This window comes from Ochotona princeps, chromosome 11, assembly GCF_030435755.1.
Source record: "Ochotona princeps isolate mOchPri1 chromosome 11, mOchPri1.hap1, whole genome shotgun sequence".
Lineage (NCBI taxonomy): Eukaryota > Metazoa > Chordata > Mammalia > Lagomorpha > Ochotonidae > Ochotona > Ochotona princeps.
In genome coordinates this window covers 57,858,871-57,877,603 of record NC_080842.1, presented here as the reverse complement: position 1 = coordinate 57,877,603, position 18,733 = coordinate 57,858,871, and the positions used below count along the sequence as shown (strand labels likewise).

General features: G+C 43.1%; 1 protein-coding gene across 5 annotated transcripts in view; it reads left to right on the top strand.

Annotated features, from left to right (window-relative positions):
- The window catches only part of RBPJ (recombination signal binding protein for immunoglobulin kappa J region), an 85,568-nt gene that overhangs the window by 2,775 nt on the left and 64,060 nt on the right, over nt 1–18,733 (top strand). The window lies entirely within an intron of this gene.

Genomic DNA, 18,733 nt, shown 5'->3' with positions numbered 1-18,733 from the left:
GCCCTAACAGACAGGCCTGCTTTAATACCTTTATGTTTTTTTAGATTTTTTTAAATGTATTTTTATTACAAAGTCAGATATACAGAGAGGAGGAGAGATAGAGAGGAAGATCTTCTATCCGATGATTCACTCCCCAAGTGAGCACAACGGCCGGTGCTGTGCCGATGCGGAGCCAGGAGCCAGGAAGTTCCTCCAGGTCTCCCACACGGGTGGGTGCAGGGTCCCAAGGCTTTGGGCCATCCTCAACTGCTTTCCCAGGCCACAAGCAGGGAGCTGGATGGGAAGTGGAGCTGCCGGGATTAGAACCGGCGCCCATATGGGATTCCGGTGTGTTCAAGGCTAAGACTTTAGCCACTAGGCCCCGGATATTGTCTCTTTGTAATGCTACCTTTCAAGTAAAAAAATAGTACTTCGAATTTTAATTCATGGGAAATCATGGGTTTCCTGATGAAGTTTTTTGATACAAATTTGTAATCTGGTTCCAGAGTTTAAAGTATATGCACTGTTTAAGGTACTGTCTTGGCACACTGTTCTAATTAAACAAATTATAAAAGCTGTGCAAAATGAAAGGTGTAAGGGTGAATGCACAGATGTCATTTAGTATGCACTTTTACAATTTGAGTTTTTCTAAATCATGTAAGACCTGTATTTGGTGACCAGATAAAACAGTACCTTTCACTATATCAGCAACATATTTGGAAATAAGGGTGAGTTGTGGCTGGGGAGCTGTAATTCTTTGTAATGACTTTTTTCTAAAGGATTTCTTTAGTTATTTGAAATTTAGAGTTACACAGAGAGGGAGGGACAGACTCCTCCGTCTGCTGGTTCAGTCCTACAATGACTGCAACGGCTGGGGGCTGAGCCAAGCCGAATCCAGGAGCCAGGAAGCCCTTCCGGATCTCTTGGGTGGGTGGCAGGGGCCCATACCCATGGGTCAGCTTCAGCTGCTTTCCCAGGCCATCAGCAGGGAAGCAGATTGGACATGGAACAGCTAGGACTCGAACCTCGAACTGGTGCCTCCATGAGATGGTGGTGTTACTGCTGCAGTGGCTTTTGCCCATCATGGTACTATTAAAGCTTTCAATTTATCCATGTATTATAGATGGTTCTATGGCAGACTATACATTTATAAGAAAATATGCCTCTTATTTGTAACTTCGTATCTTTTTTTTTGAGATATATTTATTTGAAAGAGTTAATGCGGTGAGGGGAGAGAGATGTTTCATCTACCGATTCATTCCCCCCAGGGCTGGGCCAGACTGGAGCAGGAGAAGGGGTGGTGTTGTGGGACTCCCACAGCGATGCGGGGGCCCAAACACATGGATCATTCATTGCTGCATTTCCAGATGCATTAGTAGGAAACTGAATGTGAAGTGGAGCCGCTGCAGCTTTTCATGCTGTTGCACGGTGCTGGCCCCATCTGCTCTAATAAATGCTCATAGGCATAGTTTTTAAGTGGTTAGTTTTGTTGGTAAGTTACCCATCAACCTCTACCAACTGATTTATATCGGTGTCTTCTAAGTAGATGAGATAAAATAGTTTGAGGGGGCCTTGTGCAAGGGCTCAGTGGCTAAATACTTGCCTTGCAAGCACCAGGAACTTCTGTAGGCACTTTTATCTGGCTGCTCCACTTCTCATCCAGGTTCCTGCTTGTGCCTGGGGAAACAATGAAGGATTGCCTAAAGGCTTCGGAGACCTGGAAGAAGCTTCTGGTTTCTGGCTTTAGATGGGCTCAGCTCCAGCCATTGGGGCCACCTGGGGAGTGAACCAGTGGACTGAAGATCTCTCTCAATCTCTTTCTCTCTGTAAATCTTCCTTTCCAATAAAAATAAAATAAATCTTTAAAAAATTAAAACAGTTTGAGGGGAAAAAGCCACTCTTGCCAGATATAACTCATTAAATATTAGGCATCCTGAATGGGAAAGGCATGAGGAAAAAATGGTTTTCTTTCTTTTTTTTTTTTTTTTAAGATTTATTTATTTTATTACAAAGTCAGATATACAGAGAGGAGGAAAGACAGGAAGATCTTCCGTCCGATGAGTCACTCCCCAAGTGAGCCGCAACGGCCGGTGCTGCGCTGTTCCGATGCCGGGAACCTGGAACCTCTTCCAGGTTTCCCACATGGGGGCAGGGTCCCAAAGCCTTGGGCCGCCCTTGACTGCTTTCCCAGGCCACAAGCAGGGAACTGGATGGGAAGTGGAGCAGCCGGGATTAGAACCGGAGCCCATATGGGATCCCGGGGCTTTCAAGGCGAGGACTTTAGCTGCTAGGCCACGCCGCCGGGCCCAATGGTTTTATTTCTTACAAATCTTTTTAGCCTTGTTCTTGAGGCGTTTTTAGAAATAAGGCTGTAAGACTTAACTTTAGTTTGCATTTTGCTTCCTCCTAATACTAAAACTCGTGTTATTTCAACTAGGGGCAGTATTTTCTCATGGATTGGCTACAAGTTGTTATTTTTGGCTTCTGGCTTTGTGATTATTTCCAATTTACTTACTTCTCCTGGGCCAGTTTCCTAACTCTGTAGTAAAATGGGAATTGTAATAAGTTGCCACATCTTCATAGAACAGCTTTCCTTTAAGATTTGCAGAGAGCATCCTTGGACAAACGGTGTGGTTAAGGTCTAGAAACTGTTGCTGCAATAAGCTTATGTGTGGTAGGTCATGCTTTGTAGGAAGTTAAAAAGCAAGTTGTGAACTGAGTTCTTGGCATGTTGCAGTAATGATAAAGCAATGAGAGAAAATCCAAATATGTTCTAGTTTGCTTAATAAACCAGTGCATTTCCCTCATAATCTTGGAGAATGACAAGCAAAACAAGTGACGTGGTGGGGTGTGTGTGTTGTAAAATTAAGGATGCCTTGCCTCTATTGATTTTTTGTGTGTGTATAGTTTTTTAAAAGGTATCACAAAATGTTTTCATTGACCTGTAAGCCAACTGTGTTAATAGTGATGGCTAATTTGAAATAAGCCTTATACTTTTTTTTTTTTTTTTACTGCTTTGTATTTTTCTCTCAAAAATACTTTGTATCAGCCAAACTGGACTGTGAGTCTTGACTCTGGGCCTTCGAAGGTCTGTCTGTGGCGGATGCTTTGTAGTTGTCAAAGGAATGACACCTGGTAAGGTTCCCGAGCCAGGGTCCCGATTCCTGTCTTGAAACTTTTACTTTGATTCACCAAGAACTAGGAGTTCTCCCTCTTAAAAATCTTTCGACTCTGTCTTCCTCAGCCTCACTGCCGCAGTTTGTGCTCTCATCATGTCTCACCTGGATCACCGCAGCCCCCGCAGTCTGCTTCTCAACCTGCTTGCTTGTCCAACTTGGATGGAGCTGTGAAGTGTTCCTGAAGAGCAGATCTGCTGAGGCCATTCTTGAGTTTAAAAGCCTTTCAATGGCTCCCCCTAGCCTTCGACAAGAGAGGCAGCGCCGAGGAGTTACAAGTTCACATTGAGGATTTGGTCTGAGTTAGCCTGCAATTCTGTGTACTTAAAACCTTTATTATGTTAAGTCAGTCTATCCTTGCCTCTTTATTTGCTGCAGTCTTAAGTTGGTGGTTGTGAAAGTTAAATTAGGTGATGCATGAAAGCATTTACCTGGTGTATAGCAAGTACTTAGAACTTATTAGCTGTGGGGCTGGGGATGCTCCTCCACCTGGCCTGCTATACTATAGTGCTGGTCCAGACCTTGCTCCTCTGTTCTCCATCCAACTTCCTGCTGATGCACCTGGGAAGGCAGCAGCAGATTGTGCAATACTTGGACCCCAGGCCACCCACATCCCACCCACGTTGGACCTCCAGATGGAATTCCTAGATTTGTCTTTGCCTGGATTTGCTGTGGCCTTTTGGGGAGCAAACTGGCAAATGGAAGATGGAGTGCTCCCTTTCACTCACTCTGTCTCTCACTGAGCCTTACACATTTAAATTTTTAAAAACAAGTTCCTGTGGTGTATTTGGTCCTCCTAGCTATTTTTGTTTTAGATTTATTTTATTTTTTATTGCGAAGTCCTATATATAGAGAGAGGAGGAGAGACAGAGAGGAAGATCTTGCATCCAGCGATTTTCTCCCCGAGTGACCGCAATGGCCAGAGCTGCACCGATCAGAAGCCAGGAGCCAGGAGCTTCTTGTGGGTCTCCCACAAGGGTGCAGGGCCCTAAGGCTTTGGGTCATCCTTTACTTCTTTCCAAGGCCACAAGCAGGGAGCTGGATGGGAAGCAGGGCTGCTGGGAGTCGCGCCCCCTCATAGCTATTTTCATTTGCCTCTTTTGAACTGTTTGCCATTGCATTGATTTTTCTAAAGGAGACTTACTTATTTGGAAAGCAGAGTGACACAGAGAGCTGGTTCACTCCCCAAATTCCTGCAACAGCTGGGCTATTTTAATTATTTTCTTTCATTTTTAAAAAACTTATTTATTTTTATTAGAAAGGTAGATTTACAGAGAGAAGGAGACATGGAGAGAAAGATCTTCTACCCACTGGTTCGCTCCCCAGATGGCTACAATGGCCCAAGGTGATCCAGTCTTAACCAGGAGCCAGGAGCTAGCTTTCCCCAGGTGTCCCACCTAAGGCTTTGGGCCATCCTTTACTACTTTCCCAGGTCACAGCAGGGAGCCATTGGAACAGGGACCAGTGCTCATATGGGATCCCTGTGCATGAAAGGCAAGGACTTAGCCATTGAGCTGTTGCTCTGGGCCCAATATTCTAATTATTTTTGCAGTCACCGTCTTCAGATGATTTTTGATGGGCAGGGCTCAAGATGCGCTTTTCTTATTGCAACCTGTGGTTGGCTGGTCATGTGTTAGCAGGGCACCAGCATGTTTAGTACCAAGGACTGCAATCTCTGAAATATGTGTGGAGGCACTGGAGTGGATATATTTGGTAAATTGCTGCTTGACCACAGATGTTGTCATTGAGGCCCCCCCCCCAACTTTTCCATGTCTGCCTCTTACTGTTCTCCTAGGACAGCTGTAAGGATGTAGGTCTGTTGGATGCCCAGCTGCTACCATCCCTCAGACACTTAAGCTGCCCACAGTTTTGGACATGTCTTAGTCCTGGCACAACGTCATGGTATTATTGCTTATGTCTCCTTTGGCTTCAGGGAATGAAATGATGTCCTGAAAAGGGTGATGTATTTCCTCAACAAATCATACTTACTGAAGGGTTGATGAGCAAGCAAGCATGAGTGGCTTTCTGTCTGTATCAGTATTTGTGAAAGTTTGTATAGGTAGACGTGACAGGTTTTTGGTGTGTACGTCAAATTGGTGAGGTTGCTGGCAGTCTTGGAATACTTACATTAATTAAAATTTATAAAAAGTAGAAAATGCTGCTGCTTGGGCTCCCTACAGGTCCTTGCAGTGAAAGGTTGCAGTGGGGAATACCTTAGGAAGGTAGTTGGCTCTTGCTTGTATAATGGATCTTCTATGGTTTCTTTTCTGTATTCCTTAGTTTTAACTCAGCCTTAGAGCTAATGTGTGTTAATTAAGTGATAATCAGAATTGTCAGTGAATAAGAATAGTTTGTCATAAAAAATTATGTAACCGGGAAAGTGTTTATCACTGTAAAAAAAACCCTGATATTTTTTATGAGTGTGGTAAAACTGCTTTGTAGAAGTGCAAGATTTGGTCCTGGCATGGTAACCTAGCAGCTAAAGTCCTCACCTTGCATGTGCCGGGATTCCATCTGGGCACCGATTCTAATCCCGGCAGCCCCGCTTCCTATCCAGCTCCCTGCTTGTGGCCTGGGAAAGAAGTAAAGGATGACCCAAAGCCTTGGGGCCCTGCACCCTTGTGGGAGACTCACAAGAAGCTCCTGGCTCCTGGCTTCTGATCGGTGCAGCTCTGGCCGTTGTGGTTACTTGGGAAGTGAATCGCTGGATGCAAGATCTTCATCTCTGTCTCTTTTCCTCTTTGTATATCTGACTTTATAATAAAAATAAATCTTTTTAAAAATTAGTGCAAGATTTATTGCCTTATGAAACGTACACCTAGTTACGTGGGTGTTTAGAATTAACATGAACAACCTGTTTTAGAACAGTTGTGCTGGCATGCTTGGAACAATGCAGAGGTATCTGCTCCTTTTTAGGGAAACTGCAGGCCTACTAAGATCTTTTCAGTATCCTTTTCTTCAAGTCTTGTTTGGTTTGAGTGTCAGAAGCCTTTTTATTTAGAAATTTAAGTAGCTCTGTACAAAACCTATTCATCGAGTAATCAGACACAGAAGATCCAAGGCCTGACTGAGAAAAATAAGTATGGCCATGCTTAGTAGCTCCTTTTCAGTTGTTTTTGTAACTATTTAGTAAAGAAACAGTTTTCAGCATTTTTTTTACGTGTAAGAAACTGCTCAGTTCTGACTATGGAGGTGGCTGAGAAACGGGTTGGTGAAGCTCATTGTTTAGTGGAAAGAGCACAGAGAAGTACAGCTTCAGCGGGGATGCTGAGAAGTGCTGTTAAGATGGATTGCTGGTGTGTCTGATTATCTCCAGTTGGAGGAAAAGTTGAGAGTTGAAGGGTAGTTTGAATTAGGTTGGGAAAGGGGTTGGGGACCTCTTGAAGGACCTTGAATGATAAGAGAAATGAATGTTGGGCAGAGATACAGACTGGGTGAGTAGGGTGTGGATTTTGATGAGGTGAGGTTGGATGTAAGTAAGTTATATATATATATATATATATATATATATATATATATATATATATATATATATGCTGGTAGTTGGAGGCCAGAGAAAAGTATTTAACCAAAGTCTGATCTTTAAGGAATGGCAAGGCAGAATAGCTGTTTGTTCAGATGGGATGGTGGTAGGAGCTTTGGGGTCCTTGTACTGGCTGTAGATCTGCAGCTGTGAGCATGTTACTTAATCTAAGTCTTTTTGTTTGTGTGAAAAATGAGAGGAAGTATTAACTTGTGGTATTAATGTGAGAAATACAAGGTACCAAAATACCTGACTTGGTTGTGGTAGTAACTGGTGATCTGAAGTGCATTTTAAAAAAAAAATTTAGTTTTTTATTTGAAAGTAGTACAGAGAGAAAAAGATGGACAGAGATCTCCACTCACTACTTCCCTCCACAAGTGGCTGCAACAGCCGGAGCTGAGCTGGATACAAAGCCCGGGGCTTCATTTGGGTGCAGGGCCCCAAGCCCTTGGCTCATCCTCCACACTTGATCTGAGAAGTGATAGCTGTTCTTCCATTGCCTTGCCAGGCACTCTAGCAGGGAGCTGGTTTAAAGGCAGAGCAGCTGGAATTTGAACTGACATGCATATGGGATGTTGGCGCCACAGTTGGCTTTTGCCCACTGCTCTGTGATGCCAAACCCTGAAACGTCTTTTTTCTTTTTTTTTATTTTCTTTCAAGATTTCTTTATTTAAAAGCAGAACAGGAGAAATAAAGAAATGGAGAAAGAGATCTTTCCAGCAAATCTTCATCTGCTGGTACACTACCAAAAATGGCGCCAACAGCCAGGGTTGGACCACTGAAGTCAGGTGCCAGGAATTCCTCTGGGTCTTCCCCTGCATGGCAGGGGCCGAAGCAGTTGGACTATCTGCTACTGCTTTCCCAGGCACAGATAGCATGGATTGGAAACAGAGCAGCCAGGACAAGAGCTGTGGCTTGAAGTGTAGAACTTAAATGACAAGATGGGTATTGGGAGTGGGGGACAAAAGCCCCGAACAGTTGAAATGTGAGTGATGAAAGAAATTATTGGGAATGGAAAAAGCTTGAATGAAGAGAACAAGTGTAAGGGCAGCTACTTGACATTGTGTTTGTTTTGGGATTTTATTGTAGGATGCATGTTTTTGTATGCCTCTACTATAATGTTTAACATTTTTAAAAAATTTATTTACCTTTATTGGAAAGGCAGTTTTACAGAGAGGGGAGATTGCTGGTTCAATCCTCAAATGGCTGCAACAGCCTGACTGAAATGGTTAGAAGCTGGGAGCCTCTTCCGTGTGTCCCATATGGGTACAGGGCCCTGGGCCATTCTCCACTTCAATCCCAGGTTCAGAATCACAGAGCTGAATGGGAAGTGGAGCAACCAGGATGTGAACTGGCACCCATATGGGATGCCGGTGCTTGGAGATGTAGAATTAGCCAATTGAGCCTTTGCGCATGACCCAAATATAATGTTTAAGATTGTTGTGCAGTTACCGTGTATGCTCTGTCTGTGAACTGCATAAGGACAGGCGCATTTGTCATCTTGCTGGATAACTGAATGGATCCTAATGTATTTAATAATGCACTTGTGTAACATTTCCCACTAGGTGGCACTTGGTTTAAGTTGTTGAGCCTGTGTTCAACAGATTGGTTTTCCTACCTGGATAGAACCTCATGGAAAATCACCCCCAACCCCGAGGATATTCACAGTTGTAGAAAGAAGCTGAGGGGAGGGGAGTACAAAGAAATGGCAAGAGTCAGATTCCCCACCTTAAATATGTTCAAGGTGAAGCCTGGAGGTTCCATTTTAGGTGATGTGTTTTGTGAAGACTGTTGATTCCTTTGAAGAAAGAGACACGTTTAAAATTTGTTTCACAGAGGGTTTGGTGAATGGTGATAAAATGTGATCTGTGCTGATGCTGTCCTGGATTCTCTGTTTCCCTGCCCTCCCTACTCCCTGTGGTGTGGAGTGACACTATTCAATGCTACCTACATTCTATGTATCTGACACATGTATTATTAAAAGTCCATTGGATTCAGGATCTTTCAAAGCTGGGAAAGACCTTACAATCATGTTTAAAGAGAACACTCATGTAAGAAAGCAGGTTAGCTCTCATTGGCCAGTGCCTGGGACACCTGCTGTGAGATTTAGCTGCTCTGGTTTGTTGGGGGAGGAAAGACTTGGGCTCATCTCCTCACTGTTTTCTCTTTATGGCATTTGTGCCACGTCTTGGTGCTACATGCCGCTTTAAGTATAGTAGCGCGCTTTTCCTGTAGGTATGGATTTAGAGCAGGATTGCAAATCCTTCAGCACTCAAGCCTGCATGGGATTATTGCTGACAGCTGTGCATCTTCAGTGGTCAGATCTGAGGCTGCCTGATCTTTCTCCCTTTGCTGTTTTCCTGCTCTTGATCTTTACTTTGGAGAAATCTCTTAGACATGTAATCATGCTCACAAAACACCTTCCCTCCCACCTGACTTGCTTGAAATCCAGAGCAGGGTGGGTGAAGTTGCCCTAGGTCGCTCCAGTTTCTGCTGCTTGTCTGACTTCATTCGGCCAGCTACTCTCAGACTGTTTGCAGAGTGCCCTGGGGACAGGACGGAAGGACAGAAGGAATGAGAAGGCTGTCCGGGAAAGACAAAACTTGAGATTTTATGCTGCAAGATGGGCCAGTTATGAATTTGAGGATGGCCCTGCAGTGATTTTTAAAATGTATTTGCCAAGGCATTACTTGGTTGACCATGGAATTCAGTAAATCTGATGTTTGTCACCCGTGTTTATTTACATGTCAGGAAAGCAGATTAAATCTGTTTCAGCTTTCTAAAGACTGTAGTGGTAATATGTGGCAATTAACAGCTTATAGTAATATGATTTGATTAAGTGACTGGTATTGAATTAGTGTGATTTGCTGCTTTCTATTGTGATGTTTAATAAAGGAAACCCAGAGAGTTGAGCTTTTGTAGGTCATGTCATAATTGCTGGTAAGTAAGCCAGTATAAACCGTGACCTTCCGTTTGATACATACATCTTGCAAACAGGTTCTAACGACAGATCATTTTCTGTACCGATAGTTTTTTAGCTAAAACTTGTCAGTTGGTACATACCCATTGGAATGAAAACCATTTAAATTATTTTTCAAAGATTTTAATATTTTTCTGTTTTTGTTTGAAAGGCAGAGTTCAAGAGAGGAGGAGGGAGAGATTTTCCATCCACTGATTCAGTCTGCAAATGGCCGCAAGGCTGCAGGTGGGCTGATCCAAAACCAGGATCCGGGGGCTTCCTCTGCGTCTCCCATGTGGGTGTAGGGCCCTGAAACTTCAGCCATCCTCTGCTGTATCCAAGGCCAGAAGCAGGGAGTTGGGTCAGAAGTGAAGCAGGTGGGACAGGGACTGGTGCTCGTATGGGATGCCCGAGCTACAGGCAAAAGCATAGCATGCTATGCCATGACGCTTGTCCCCACAAATTTAAATCAATTTACATGCTAGCCTAGGTGTAAAGTTAATTTACATTTCTTTTTAGCTTTTCTTAGTTATTTTGAGGAAGTGACTATCTTGATGTGGAAATTTTTCTTTAGTGTTATTAATATCACATCTGTTTATACTCAGCTTGATTCTTTGGAAAAATAATGTTTGTTATAAGAAATTCAGAAGTCCTGTAAATATATGCAAGTGATCCATTGTAGTCTTGGATCATGTTAACAACAGCACATGGCTGTTGTTAACAATTAGGAGTATATTCCTCAATTAAAAGTTTTTTAAAAATACATTTTAAAAATTTTTTTATTTGAAAAGTAAGTGGAGATGTGGGAGGAAAGAAAAATCAGTCTATCCACCCTCCACTTGCTGGTTTACTTCCCCAAGGCCTACATCAGCTGGTGCTACGTCAGGCCAAATGCAGGAGTCTATACCTTCGTCTGGGTCTCAAATCACCATCAGGTGCTGCCCTCCTCGGTGCACATGAGCAGGAAGATGGATGCTTCCAAAGTGGCTTCTTAATTGTACCAAATGCTTACTTCTTACAAATGCAATTTTTTATTTTGTGTTAAGAATGTCAATGATTTTGGGCCTGGTATGGTAACCTAATGGGATTCCATATGGGCCCTAGTTCCTGTCCCACCTGCTGCAGTTCTCATCCATCTCCCTGCTTGTGGCCTGGGAAAACAATGGAGTATTGGCCAAAGCCTTGGGGCCTTGCACCAGCGTGGGAGACCCAGAAGAAGCTCCTGGCTCCTGGCTTCGGATTGACTCAACTCTGGCCATTGCAGCTGCTTTGGGGAATGAGCCAGCAGATGGAAGAGTCTTATCTCTGTCTCCTTCTCTGTAATTCTGGTTTTCCAAAAAAGAAAAAGAATGTCAACAATTTAGCAAACATTAGGAGAATCAGGGAAAATGCATTTTATTGAATATCTGTTGAGTTCTCCACTCCATTGTGAGGGAGGTGGTAGGTATCTCCATTTTATAGGTAAGAAGTCTGAAGGTCAGGGGTTTTTTTTTCACATGTCTTTGCCATGGCATCAGAACTCCACACTTCTAGAGCTTTTGTTATGTTTCCCTTGAATGCATTCAAACTCACCATAAGGTGGCAAGACAGTCCCAGAAAGAAGGCTTTAAGCAAAGGGAGATTATTTTGTTCTCTGTTAGATTGCTTTAAAAGTAGAACTGTTTTCTAGAAATGCAGTTACACTTGATTACACTAGTCTTCGAACTCAAATGATTCACTGAAGTAGCATAATTCATTTTAAGTGAAATTTATATTTAATTAAAACACATTGTTGGACCTCCTGGGATGTTACGTCATCAGTTTATTCTGTTCTGTTTTGTATTTTCAGTTTGTTTCTAATAATTATTTCCTGCCTACAGACAAATTTTCAGGTCTTTTGATTGTTCTATATATACATTATGTAGCCTCCAACAAGTTAATTGTTGTAAGTTAAGTCTCACCATTTGTGTAATAGAGTGCATACCTCAAGAATTCTTGAGATGTGTGTGTGTGCGTGCATGTGCGTGCTGCAGGGGCAGATCTTGTCTTGAAGAATTGCTTAATGTCCTTTTCCTTTCTCCCGCAGGGAAGGTGAGACTGCTTAACGTGGTCTCATTTTTGCTTTTTAAAGTACTTATTCGTTCATCTACTTATTTATTAATTTAGCTGGTTGTTGAGAGGCTGACAGACACTGAGCTCCCATGTGCTGGCTCACTCTCCCCAGGCCTGCAGCAGCCAGGCTGGGGCCGCAGCTGGAGCCAGGATCCTGGGATTCAGTGGCAGGAGCCCAGCACTTGAGCACTGCTGCCTCGGAGGGTCTGAGGTGTGGCTGGTGTTGAATCCAGCCCTGGAGTGTGGGACACCAGCATTTAACCCCTGGGACAAATGCACCCCTGTAACCTCCTTTCCCCGGATCCTGAAACCTCATTTCAATCAACAGCCTATTTCATTTTCCTGTATGCTCTGTTGCCTTCATTCTTAAGAAGTTTCCATCTCTGCCATTTGAACATTACATTGTTTTAATCCTTTCTTGTTTTCTTCTTTTTGCAAAGATTGTTGCATTTGAAAAGCAGTTAGAGAGGGAGAGACAATGAGAGACATCTTGCACCTGCTGGCCATTCTCCAGTGGCCTCCATAGACAGATGCTGGGAATCAGGCTCTTCATCTGGGCCTCCCGTGTGTGCAGGGATCCTAGCGCTTGGGCCATCTGCTGCTTTCCCAGGCCATTAGCAGAGAGGTGCATCAGAGGTGGAAGAACTGGGACATGACCCTTATGGGATGCTGCTGTTGGAGGTGGAGGTTTAACCCATTAACGCCACAGCACTGACCCCACGTTCCTGCTCTTCATGATTCTTAGAGGCTGTTTCCAACCTTAAGGTTTTTTAAGTTGCCGTCACAAAAACCTCTCTGTATTATGTGATGGTATGGCCATTTGCATTTCCCCTGAGAATTATATATTTCTGTCTCCAATGTTTCCTATTGCAGTCTTTTCTCGTTTTGTGCAAGAACTTGTTACTTTCCATGTATTACTTAGACTTATTCTATATACTCTTGCTCCATTCTTGTCATTCAGTTTTATCTGATCTCATACAAGAGCTTAAAATTTTCATGTAGCCGATTTTGTTTCTTTTCCTCACCCTAAGATTCTAAAAGAGTGTGTTTTGTGTGTTTTTTTTTTTTTTACAATTTAAAAACAGATTTAATGGTCAGGCATTTTTCTTTGTTCTGGTAGGTATAACATGATGTAGGCTGAAGCTTCATTTGGTTTCTCAGATAGATAACTCGCATTTCCTTGGGCTATAGCAGTTGAATCACCTGGAAGCTTTGAGGGCACTGCCCCGAGCTTCTGTATCAGCAGCTACGAAAATGGGCTGGGGAGTTTCCAGCGATCTGCTGTAGGGAGCTCTGCACGGGGTTCTGATGCCTGCCAGAGTAAGCAGGTCCCCGGGAGAGCTCCTCTTCAGGGAGTCCTGCTGGAGCACTGCATCTCATCCCTTCGTGGCCCTTCTAGATGAGTAACTAGCTAACCTGCCTGCCTGCCCATTCTCTCTTCTACTGAAGTGTTCTTAGCAGTCTGCCAACATTTGTTGTTTCTTTGGACCTCACAGCCCTCTTTGGTTCCCTATTTCTGTACTTCCTTTTACAGTAAACTTCCTAACAAGTTCTTTCTGTCCAGTCACTGTCACGCCATGCTCCCTAAACTGGTACTAGCCAGGCTTTGGCCCCATTGGTCCAACGAAACACACCTCAAGGCCTCCCGTCTGCACACTGCTGAAGGCAGAACTCAGTGTGTTTCAGATCTTATCTCACTTGTCTTACTGGCTCCGCAGCACTGCCCTTAGACCACTCCCTCCTCTGGAAACATTTTCTTCCTTTGGCTTCTAGGATACCACACTACCAAACTCTTGGTTTGCCTTCTGTCCGCTTGCCCCTCGTTCTGTCCCCTTGTTGTTACTGCTTTCTCTTTTAAACTTAAGGCACGCCCATTCCTAGCCCTGTGTTTCATACTTTGTCACTAATAGAGATTGATTGGTTATGGCTGTAACTGCTACTAACATGCTGATAACTTCCAAAGTTTTATCTGTAACTGACCCCTCTTGTAAGCTCCCCACACAGTATCCAGCTGCCTTAGGTATGACTAAAAGGCATCCGAAACTCAGCACACGTGAGGTGGGACACTTGAGCCCCACCCCCTTTCCTGCTGTATTTTCCAGTTATGAGGGCGTCAGTCTCTGCACCTGCTTTAGCCTGAGCTGTGGCTTGTTCCTCACTCCTGTGGCATTCGCATCCTCTGTCATCGCTACTCCCTCAGCCTGGGCTGCTCTGGGGGCTTCCCCTGATCTTCACTGCTCATGTTCTCATTGATGATACTGGGGAACTGCTCTGTCAGGACCCTGCAGTAAAAAAACTCACTTCCTTCTTTGAAACTGTGTTGTGTGGATGCCGTTTCACTCTGAACTTCTTGCCACTCTTGTGCTTACCTCTCTGTTCCATGTGGCACATGCTGTTCCTTTCACCTGGAATGCTGTTTTCCCACATGGCAACAAGAACCCCTCCTCCCTTCTCATCTTTTTCAGATGTCACCCCTTCCCTGACCACCTGACTGACTTTTTCCCCCACATTCTGTGTTCTTTTCCTGTTTTATTTTTCCCAGTTGTATGTATCATCTCCTAACACGGGATGTTAACTGTTTATGGGATTTTATCTTCACCGCTAGAACACAGAACTCGGTATATAAAGGGTTCTCAGTAAAGATTTGCTGAATGGGGGCCCAGCAGCTTGGCCTAGCAGCTAGAGTCCTCACCTTGAATGCGCGGGATCCCATATGGGTGCCGGTTCTGGTCCCGGCGGCTCCACTTCCCATCCAGCTCCCTGTTTGTGGCCTGGGAAAGCAGTTGAGGACAGCCCGAGGATTTGGGACCCTGCACCCGCGTGGGAGGCCCGGAGGAGGTTTTTGGTTCCCGGCATCGGATCGGCACGCGTCGGCCCGTTGCAGCTCACTTGGGGAGTGAATCATCGGACGGAGGATCTTCCTCTCTGTCTCTCCTCCTCTCTGTATATCTGACTGTAATAAAATAAATAAATCTTAAAAAAAAAAAAAGATTTGCTGAATGGATGAGAAAATGAAGTGTTAGTTTCACCACTCACAAAGCTTATGTTCTTTTATCACTGATTTGGAAAGCTACTCTTAGCATTTTATGTTACAAAACTGTAGTGGGCTCCTTGGAAAGCATTCAGATTCTTCTAGTGTGCGTTACACAGAGTCGGTTAGTGGAATGTGGTGTTGAGCTGCCCAGAGGTTGGCATTTTGTTTCAGTCTGATGTAGACTGGTGAAGAGGGCGATATTGTCCTGCTTTGCAGCACCTTAACCAAAGTTACCTGTGAGTGGGTGGGTGAGTCGAACCCATGTCTTGGAATTCCAGTTTCTTTGCTGTTCTGTAGTATGAACTTGCAGTAAATGTGTGATTTAATATGTGCGAATGCTACTGGGCGCCCTGCATGGCTGACTCTTGGTTATCTAATGACGTGATTGGCTGTGTCACCAGCCAGCCAGAACATAGATATGAGGCATGAGGGTGAAGTTGAACTGAGAATTGATTATGTGAGATTGGTTTTATATTTTCTTTGTTTTTTAAGATGTTTTTTAATTTGAAGGACAATTAGAGAAGGGAAGAAGGAGGGAGAGAGATCTTTTATCCACTGTTTCACTCTGAATGGCTGCCAGTGGCCAGAGCTGTGCCGATCTGAAGCCAGGAGCCTGGAGCTTCTGTGTCTTCAACTTGGGTACAGGGACCCAAGGACTTGGGCTGTTCACTGCTGCTTTCCAGGTCGTAAGCCGGGAGCTGGATGGGAAGTAGAGCAGCTGACTACGCCGCAGCACTGACTCCAATGTAACTGCTTTTGTAATGTTTATCTGTTTATTCATTGGAAAGATGGAAAAGGTAAAAAAGAGAGTAGGGTGTTCCCTCTGAGAACAGGCAGTGCTAGGCCAGGTGGGAGCCAGTAGCCAGGAGTTGCAGTTGTGTTCTCAAATGGGTGGCAGGAACTTAAGTGCTTGGACTATCATTTGTTGTCTGCCAGGGCACATGAGTAGGAATCTGGATGGCAAGCATGGTGTAGCAGAGACTTGGACCAGGCACTCCAGCTGGGGTGTGGACATTCCAAGTGGCAGCTTATCGTGTCGTGCTACCATCCCATGTGTGACAGCTTTTTTGATATTAGATCATATACTGAGTTTCAGGATACGATTTTGGAAGGAGGGCTATGGAAAGAGCACAGGCTGGCGGTCACAAAACATCCCATTACTTGCTAACTAATTTGATGATCTCTTGATGTAACTTTTTTTTTTTTTTAAATAAATGATGTCGTCGATGTGCCAGAGAGCTTGGAAAATGATTCTAGCATCATGTAAATGAAAGGTAGTACTATTAAGAATGTATCAGGATTCTGTTTCTGGAACCAGAGGTAGCATTTTTCCTGCTATGATACTGGAATTTTTTTTTTAATTTTATGTTAAATTTTTGTAAAAGTGTCATTTGAAAGTCTTGTTGTCAATTTTTTTTTTTTTTAATTTCTAACCAAGATAGCAGCTGGGGCTGTGGCTCAGAAACTGCGGAGTGCCTACAATGATGAGCCTTTCTCAGCAATGAAAGACTGCTTTACAAATTGTTGCATGGTTGAAATGAATTCTGTATTTGTTATTTGTGAGTCCCTGCAGATGAATGCTTTTGGAGGGTGGTGAAGAAAGGGCTAAGTTGCGATGACACCAGCTGAGACACTGATTCTGTTCTGGTGTCTTTGCCGTTGTTCTTCCCTTGTTAGAATTTGAAGGAATTTGAAATAGTTTTGGTTGGATGCTTTCATGATGGTTTCTGCAAAAGTATTCTTCAGATATGTGTGAAGGTAAAATTTAAGTTTAAGTTATTTAATAATGATTATCTTTGCTCACGTCTGTATGTGTTAGCATTAAGGACGATGTGTACTCCATCTGTGGCCTCAGGCTGTGTCCATGAATTGTTTGGAGCCTAGTATTTTCTGTCTGATTGGTTAGTTTCTACATCTGAGTAGTGCCTATACTACTTTTATTATTTCTTAAAAATGTTTATTTACTTGAAAGTGACAAGGAAGGAGAGACAGAGATCCCTCTTCCATCTGCTGATTGACTCATGAACTACATACCACACCCAGGGCTGGACCAGGGTCTCCCATTTGGGTGGCAGGACCGAAGTCCTTGTGCCATCACTTTCTGCTGCTTTCCCAGGCAGATAAGCAGGAAGCTGGATTAGAAGCAGAGAAGCTGAGACTCAGACTGGCACTCTTGATGTGGAGTGTGGACATCCCAGTGAGTGAGTGAGTGAGTGATTCGGCCGTGCCACCATGGCCAGCCCCCACTTCTATTTTTAAATAAGATGTTTTAAAATATTACTGATGGATAGTATCTATCAGCGATAAAAATAGTTTTACTCTGAAATGTTAAAAATACTGCCTGGAGCTGAGCTACAAAAACTTAAGGGAGCTATAATATTTTGATAAAAATACTTTTGATGTTTTCTGTGTTTTATAGCATAATTTATGATATGTATTCAATATGCTTTATATCAAAATATATGGAAGATAAATTTTTCAAAAAGTTCTGGAAAATGTTCACTGAAAAAGAAAGTGAAATACTAGAAGTTGAACCATGGATGTCTGATCCAAAAAATATGTGTTAAAAAACCTTGTATATGAAATTATAGTTAGTATTTGTGAAAGTGTGAGTGTATATTTGTAATTTCAAATTATTTGTATAAGTAAATCATCATAATAAATTGGGTGTTTTTTAAAGATGATATATAACATGCTTCCTAGTCAAGAGACGCTGAGTTTTGAAAATATTTTTAAAAATACAAGTTGAGTGTACTGTTAATTCTGTTTGCTTTTTTAAGGTTAAAATTTCTATTATATTTAGTCTCATGCTTGGTATTGCTTAAAATTTTCAACTGTGACAGTAACATCTATTTTATTGTATCGAATGTGTTTTCAGGAGGACTTTAATACACATTAAAAATAGCATTTCTTGCGAGTTGTAGTTATTATCCACAGTCACTTTTAGAAATAAAGACATTCCCAGTGAATTACTTCTGATTTATAACCAAATTTTAGTGGAGCAGATGTAGGTTACCAGTGAAACAATTAGCCAAAAAATATTAGAGGTTAGAGATCCCTTTGTGTAACATTAAACTTTAATATCTTGGCTAGTTTATATGGATAATTAAAGTTTTGAGGCAGTTGAAATTTTTTTTCTTCTCTTGGGGCTCCGCAGTTGTCATTGATAGCTGTAATCACCAGGGAAGTAGAAGTATTAGTTCCATCGAACAGATGGCTTTCCTAGCACTGGTCCCTAACAGCACATACTGAGGTTCATGTTTATGTTGGGTGATTTCCTAATAGCTAACTCCATGTACTTTGAGAAGAGCTCACTTGGAACAACATATAAGGTAGGTATGAAGATGAATTAGTAAACTTGAATGTTTCCAAAACTGGAGAATGTATACAGCTTCAGTATCCCTGGGTCCAGGAAGGACTTTGCCACCAGTGTACACATGTCTTTTTAAAAATTTCTCTCCTTCTTTCTCTTCTTGCATCTCCTTCTTCAACAGAGGTAGAGATGTCTTCCACCTGCTGTTTCTTTCCCCAAATGACCGCAACAGTGGGGGCCTCGGCCACGCTGAAGCCAGGGTCCCAGAGCTTCATCCTGGTCTCCCGCTTGGGTGGAAGGGACCCATATACTAAGACAGTCATTCACTGCCTTCCCAGACATGTGAGCAGAAAACTGAATGAAAAACAGAATAGCTGGAACTTGAGTTAATGCTGTAGTGTGGGATGCCAATATCCTGGGCAGCCGTGACATCCTACGTCACAGCAGTCCTGCTCTCGTCCTTTCTGCTTGGTTATGTGACCTCTCCCATCCAATGCCTTGAACGTTGGCAGGTTTCCATTGTGGAATGGGAGGGTTTTCAGAATGCTGGGTCTTGCAATTATGAAATCACATTATTTCTTCAGTAGTACTGTGCAAGTTTTTTGTCTGGTTCACTTGTTAACAGGATGGCTTTCTCCTTTTAAATGTGTCTGTTTTC